Below are 6000 nucleotides of genomic sequence, written 5' to 3'. Positions count from 1 at the left end.
TTGCTGCGTTTTACCATCTATAAATGGCGTATGCATGCTCTTTCCATCGCCACGCCATACCACCCTGAATACGCCCGATCTCGTCCGATCTTGGAAGCTAAGCAGGGTCGGGCCGGGTCAGTACTTGGATGGGAGACCGCCTGGGAATACCCGGTGCTGTAAGCTTTTTATTCTCACCTTTTTCATCGCCAGAGGGTGCTGCTCCTCCTTTGCTGGAGCCAGCTCCTTGGAAAACAGCACCAGTGGACAAACTCTCCTTTTTCTTCCTTTTTTTTTTTTTTTTTTTTAAATTTGTCAGTGAGTATATGTGCATTAACTCAAAACTAAATGCCGTGTGGGTCTTGTCATGGCGCTTGTTGAGTGCAGGAAAATGACAGATGACCATTTGCCATCCACCCTTGCTGGTGTTTTACCATCTATAAATGGCGTGCGTGCATGCTCTTCCATCGCTTACGGCCATACCACCCTGAATACGCCCGATCTCGGAAGCTAAGCAGGGTCGGGCCGGGTCAGTACTTGGATGGGAGACCGCCTGGGAATACCCGGTGCTGTAAGCTTTTTATTCTCACCTTTTTCATCGCCAGAGGGTGCTGCTCCTCCTTTGCTGGAGCCAGCTCCTTGGAAAACAGCACCAGTGGACAAACTCTCCTTTTTCTTCCTTTTTTTTTTTTTTTTTTTAAATTTGTCAGGGAGTATATGTGCATTAACTCAAAACTAAATGCCGTGTGGGTCTTGTCATGGCGCTTGTTGAGTGCAGGAAAATGACAGATGACCATTTGCCATCCACCCTTGCTGGTGTTTTACCATCTATAAATGGCGTGCATGCATGCTCTTCCATGGCTTACGGCCATCCTGAATACGCCCGATCTCGTCCGATCTCGGAAGCTAAGCAGGGTCGGGCCGGGTCAGTACTTGGATGGGAGACCGCCTGGGAATACCCGGTGCTGTAAGCTTTTTATTCTCACCTTTTTCATTGCCAGAGGGTGCTGCTCCTCCTTTGCTGGAGCCAGCTCCTTGGAAAACAGCACCAGTGGACAAACTCTCCTTTTTCTTCCTTTTTTTTTTTTTTTTTTTAAATTTGTCAGGGAGTATATGTGCATTAACTCAAAACTAAATGCCGGGTGGGTCTTGTCATGGCGCTTGTTGAGTGCAGGAAAATGACAGATGACCATTTGCCATCCACCCTTGCTGGTGTTTTACCATCTATAAATGGCGTGCGTGCATGCTCTTCCATCGCTTACGGCCATACCACCCTGAATACGCCCGATCTCGTCCGATCTCGGAAGCTAAGCAGGGTAGGGCCGGGTCAGTACTTGGATGGGAGACCGCCTGGGAATACCCGGTGCTGTAAGCTTTTTATTCTCACCTTTTTCATCGCCAGAGGGCGCTGCTCCTCCTTTGCTGGAGCCAGCTCCTTGGAAAACAGCACCAGTGGACAAACTCTCCTTTTTCTTCCTTTTTTTTTTTTTTTTTTAAATTTGTCAGTGAGTATATGTGCATTAACTCAAAACTAAATGCCGTGTGGGTCTTGTCATGGCGCTTGTTGAGTGCAGGAAAATGACAGATGACCATTTGCCATCCACCCTTGCTGGTGTTTTACCATCTATAAATGGCGTGCGTGCATGCTCTTCCATCGCTTACAGCCATACCACCCTGAATACGCCCGATCTCGTCCGATCTCGGAAGCTAAGCAGGGTCGGGCCGGGTCAGTACTTGGATGGGAGACCGCCTGGGAATACCCGGTGCTGTAAGCTTTTTATTCTCACCTTTTTCATCGCCAGAGGGTGCTGCTCCTCCTTTGCTGGAGCCAGCTCCTTGGAAAACAGCACCAGTGGACAAACTCTCCTTTTTCTTCCTTTTTTTTTTTTTTTTTTTTTAAATTTGTCAGTGAGTATATGTGCATTAACTCAAAAAAAAATGCCGTGTGGGTCTTGTCATGGCGCTTGTTGAGTGCAGGAAAATGACAGATGACCATTTGCCATCCACCCTTGCTGGTGTTTTACCATCTATAAATGGCGTGCGTGCATGCTCTTCCATCGCTTACGGCCATACCACCCTGAATACGCCCGATCTCGTCCGATCTCGGAAGCTAAGCAGGGTCGGGCCGGTCAGTACTTGGATGGGAGACCGCCTGGGAATACCCGGTGCTGTAAGCTTTTTATTATGTCCCATTTCATCGGCTGTGGGTGAATCTGCTCCTTTGCTGGAGCCAGCTCCTTGGAAAACAGCACCAGTGGACAAACTCTCCTTTTTCTTCCTTTTTTTTTTTTTTTAAATTTGTCAGGGAGTATATGTGCATTAACTCAAAACTAAATGCCTTGTGGGTCTTGTCATGGCGCTTGTTGAGTGCAGGAAAATGACAGATGACCATTTGCCATCCACCCTTGCTGGTGTTTTACCATCTATAAATGGCGTGCGTGCATGCTCTTCCATCGCTTACGGCCATACCACCCTGAATACGCCCGATCTCGTCCGATCTCGGAAGCTAAGCAGGGTCGGGCCGGGTCAGTACTTGGATGGGAGACCGCCTGGGAATACCCGGTGCTGTAAGCTTTTTATTCTCACCTTTTTCATCGCCAGAGGGCGCTGCTCCTCCTTTGCTGGAGCCAGCTCCTTGGAAAACAGCACCAGTGGACAAACTCTCCTTTTTCTTCCTTTTTTTTTTTTTTTTAAATTTGTCAGTGAGTATATGTGCATTAACTCAAAACTAAATGCCGTGTGGGTCTTGTCATGGCGCTTGTTGAGTGCAGGAAAATGACAGATGACCATTTGCCATCCACCCTTGCTGGTGTTTTACCATCTATAAATGGCGTGCGTGCATGCTCTTCCATCGCTTACGGCCATACCACCCTGAATACGCCCGATCTCGTCCGATCTCGGAAGCTAAGCAGGGTCGGGCCGGGTCAGTACTTGGATGGGAGACCGCCTGGGAATACCCGGTGCTGTAAGCTTTTTATTCACACCTTTTTCATCGCCAGAGGGTGCTGCTCCTCCTTTGCTGGAGCCAGCTCCTTGGAAAACAGCACCAGTGGACAAACTCTCCTTTTTCTTCCTTTTTTTTTTTTTTTAAATTTGTCAGGGAGTATATGTGCATTAACTCAAAACTAAATGCCGGGTGGGTCTTGTCATGGCGCTTGTTGAGTGCAGGAAAATGACAGATGACCATTTGCCATCCACCCTTGCTGGTGTTTTACCATCTATAAATGGCGTGCGTGCATGCTCTTCCATCGCTTACGGCCATACCAACCTGAATACGCCCGATCTCGTCCGATCTCGGAAGCTAAGCAGGGTCGGGCCGTGTCAGTACTTGGATGGGAGACCGCCTGGGAATACCCGGTGCTGTAAGCTTTTTATTCTCACCTTTTTCATCGCCAGAGGGTGCTGCTCCTCCTTTGCTGGAGCCAGCTCCTTGGAAAACAGCACCAGTGGACAAACTCTCCTTTTTCTTCCTTTTTTTTTTTTTTTAAATTTGTCAGGGAGTATATGTGCATTAACTCAAAACTAAATGCCGTGTGGGTCTTGTCATGGCGCTTGTTGAGTGCAGGAAAATGACAGATGACCATTTGCCATCCACCCTTGCTGGTGTTTTACCATCTATAAATGGCGTGCGTGCATGCTCTTCCATCGCTTACGGCCATACCACCCTGAATACGCCCGATCTCGTCCGATCTCGGAAGCTAAGCAGGGTCGGGCCGGTCAGTACTTGGATGGGAGACCGCCTGGGAATACCCGGTGCTGTAAGCTTTTTATTCTCACCTTTTTCATCGCCAGAGGGCGCTGCTCCTCCTTTGCTGGAGCCAGCTCCTTGGAAAACAGCACCAGTGGACAAACTCTCCTTTTTCTTCCTTTTTTTTTTTTTTTTTAAATTTGTCAGGGAGTATATGTGCATTAACTCAAAACTAAATGCCGTGTGGGTCTTGTCATGGCGCTTGTTGAGTGCAGGAAAATGACAGATGACCATTTGCCATCCACCCTTGCTGGTGTTTTACCATCTATAAATGGCGTGCGTGCATGCTCTTCCATCGCTTACGGCCATACCACCCTGAATACGCCCGATCTCGTCCGATCTCGGAAGCTAAGCAGGGTCGGGCCGGTCAGTACTTGGATGGGAGACCGCCTGGGAATACCCGGTGCTGTAAGCTTTTTATTCTCACCTTTTTCATCGCCAGAGGGTGCTGCTCCTCCTTTGCTGGAGCCAGCTCCTTGGAAAACAGCACCAGTGGACAAACTCTCCTTTTTCTTCCTTTTTTTTTTTTTTTTTTTTTTTAAATTTGTCAGTGAGTATATGTGCATTAACTCAAAACTAAATGCCGTGTGGGTCTTGTCATGGCGCTTGTTGAGTGCAGGAAAATGACAGATGACCATTTGCCATCCACCCTTGCTGGTGTTTTACCATCTATAAATGGCGTGCGTGCATGCTCTTCCATCGCTTACGGCCATACCACCCTGAATACGCCCGATCTCGTCCGATCTCGGAAGCTAAGCAGGGTCGGGCCGGGTCAGTACTTGGATGGGAGACCGCCTGGGAATACCCGGTGCTGTAAGCTTTTTATTCTCACCTTTTTCATCGCCAGAGGGTGCTGCTCCTCCTTTGCTGGAGCCAGCTCCTTGGAAAACAGCACCAGTGGACAAACTCTCCTTTTTCTTCCTTTTTTTTTTTTTTTTTTTAAATTTGTCAGTGAGTATATGTGCATTAACTCAAAACTAAATGCCGTGTGGGTCTTGTCATGGTGCTTGTTGAGTGCAGGAAAATGACAGATGACCATTTGCCATCCACCCTTGCTGGTGTTTTACCATCTATAAATGGCGTGCGTGCATGCTCTTCCATCGCTTACGGCCATACCCCCCTGAATACGCCCGATCTCGTCCGATCTCGGAAGCTAAGCAGGGTCGGGCCGGGTCAGTACTTGGATGGGAGACCGCCTGGGAATACCCGGTGCTGTAAGCTTTTTATTCTCACCTTTTTCGTCGCCAGAGGGTGCTGCTCCTCCTTTGCTGGAGCCAGCTCCTTGGAAAACAGCACCAGTGGACAAACTCTCCTTTTTCTTCCTTTTTTTTTTTTTAAATTTGTCAGGGAGTATATGTGCATTAACTCAAAACTAAATGCCGTGTGGGTCTTGTCATGGCGCTTGTTGAGTGCAGGAAAATGACAGATGACCATTTGCCATCCACCCTTGCTGGTGTTTTACCATCTATAAATGGCGTGCGTGCATGCTCTTCCATCGCTTACGGCCATACCACCCTGAATACGCCCGATCTCGTCCGATCTCGGAAGCTAAGCAGGGTCGGGCCGGGTCAGTACTTGGATGGGAGACCGCCTGGGAATACCCGGTGCTGTAAGCTTTTTATTCTCACCTTTTTCATCGCCAGAGGGTGCTGCTCCTCCTTTGCTGGAGCCAGCTCCTTGGAAAACAGCACCAGTGGACAAACTCTCCTTTTTCTTCCTTTTTTTTTTTTTTTTTTAAATTTGTCAGGGAGTATATGTGCATTAACTCAAAACTAAATGCCGTGTGGGTCTTGTCATGGCGCTTGTTGAGTGCAGGAAAATGACAGATGACCATTTGCCATCCACCCTTGCTGGTGTTTTACCATCTATAAATGGCGTGCGTGCATGCTCTTCCATCGCTTACGGCCATACCACCCTGAATACGCCCGATCTCGTCCGATCTCGGAAGCTAAGCAGGGTCGGGCCGGGTCAGTACTTGGATGGGAGACCGCCTGGGAATACCCGGTGCTGTAAGCTTTTATTCTCACCTTTTTCATCGCCAGAGGGTGCTGCTCCTCCTTTGCTGGAGCCAGCTCCTTGGAAAACAGCACCAGTGGACAAACTCTCCTTTTTCTTCCTTTTTTTTTTTTTTTAAATTTGTCAGGGAGTATATGTGCATTAACTCAAAACTAAATGCCGTGTGGTCTTGTCATGGCGCTTGTTGAGTGCAGGAAAATGACAGATGACCATTTGCCATCCACCCTTGCTGGTGTTTTACCATCTATAAATGGCGT

At 48.2% G+C, this 6000-nt stretch overlaps 12 non-coding genes and 3 pseudogenes across 12 annotated transcripts; all 15 read left to right on the top strand.

The window, feature by feature from the left end:
- Positions 1-48: 48 nt before the first annotated feature.
- On the top strand, positions 49-165 carry LOC125884520 (5S ribosomal RNA; annotated as a pseudogene).
- A 283-nt stretch (positions 166-448) lies between these two features.
- LOC125884516 (5S ribosomal RNA) lies at positions 449-557 on the top strand (annotated as a pseudogene).
- A 282-nt stretch (positions 558-839) lies between these two features.
- LOC125884519 (5S ribosomal RNA) lies at positions 840-953 on the top strand (annotated as a pseudogene).
- A 282-nt stretch (positions 954-1235) lies between these two features.
- On the top strand, positions 1236-1354 carry LOC125884507 (5S ribosomal RNA). The gene has a single exon (XR_007448715.1). It is a non-coding gene; the product is annotated as a 5S ribosomal RNA (ribosomal RNA).
- A 281-nt stretch (positions 1355-1635) lies between these two features.
- LOC125884510 (5S ribosomal RNA) lies at positions 1636-1754 on the top strand. Its single transcript, XR_007448718.1, has one exon. It is a non-coding gene; the product is annotated as a 5S ribosomal RNA (ribosomal RNA).
- Positions 1755-2038: 284 nt separating this feature from the next.
- LOC125884514 (5S ribosomal RNA) lies at positions 2039-2156 on the top strand. Its single transcript, XR_007448722.1, has one exon. It is a non-coding gene; the product is annotated as a 5S ribosomal RNA (ribosomal RNA).
- A 278-nt stretch (positions 2157-2434) lies between these two features.
- Positions 2435-2553, top strand: LOC125884509 (5S ribosomal RNA). Its single transcript, XR_007448717.1, has one exon. It is a non-coding gene; the product is annotated as a 5S ribosomal RNA (ribosomal RNA).
- Positions 2554-2832: 279 nt separating this feature from the next.
- On the top strand, positions 2833-2951 carry LOC125884508 (5S ribosomal RNA). Its single transcript, XR_007448716.1, has one exon. It is a non-coding gene; the product is annotated as a 5S ribosomal RNA (ribosomal RNA).
- Positions 2952-3229: 278 nt separating this feature from the next.
- Positions 3230-3348, top strand: LOC125884515 (5S ribosomal RNA). Its single transcript, XR_007448723.1, has one exon. It is a non-coding gene; the product is annotated as a 5S ribosomal RNA (ribosomal RNA).
- A 278-nt stretch (positions 3349-3626) lies between these two features.
- LOC125884513 (5S ribosomal RNA) lies at positions 3627-3744 on the top strand. Its single transcript, XR_007448721.1, has one exon. It is a non-coding gene; the product is annotated as a 5S ribosomal RNA (ribosomal RNA).
- Positions 3745-4024: 280 nt separating this feature from the next.
- LOC125884512 (5S ribosomal RNA) lies at positions 4025-4142 on the top strand. The gene has a single exon (XR_007448720.1). It is a non-coding gene; the product is annotated as a 5S ribosomal RNA (ribosomal RNA).
- Positions 4143-4428: 286 nt separating this feature from the next.
- On the top strand, positions 4429-4547 carry LOC125884543 (5S ribosomal RNA). Its single transcript, XR_007448746.1, has one exon. It is a non-coding gene; the product is annotated as a 5S ribosomal RNA (ribosomal RNA).
- A 282-nt stretch (positions 4548-4829) lies between these two features.
- LOC125884511 (5S ribosomal RNA) lies at positions 4830-4948 on the top strand. The gene has a single exon (XR_007448719.1). It is a non-coding gene; the product is annotated as a 5S ribosomal RNA (ribosomal RNA).
- A 276-nt stretch (positions 4949-5224) lies between these two features.
- Positions 5225-5343, top strand: LOC125884532 (5S ribosomal RNA). The gene has a single exon (XR_007448735.1). It is a non-coding gene; the product is annotated as a 5S ribosomal RNA (ribosomal RNA).
- Positions 5344-5624: 281 nt separating this feature from the next.
- LOC125884521 (5S ribosomal RNA) lies at positions 5625-5743 on the top strand. The gene has a single exon (XR_007448725.1). It is a non-coding gene; the product is annotated as a 5S ribosomal RNA (ribosomal RNA).
- The last annotated feature ends 257 nt before the right edge of the window (positions 5744-6000 follow it).

This window comes from Epinephelus fuscoguttatus, linkage group LG23 (assembly GCF_011397635.1).
Source record: "Epinephelus fuscoguttatus linkage group LG23, E.fuscoguttatus.final_Chr_v1".
NCBI lineage: Eukaryota > Metazoa > Chordata > Actinopteri > Perciformes > Serranidae > Epinephelus > Epinephelus fuscoguttatus.
The sequence above is the reverse complement of the archived record's forward strand: the minus strand, read 5'-3'. Positions and strand labels throughout refer to the sequence as shown.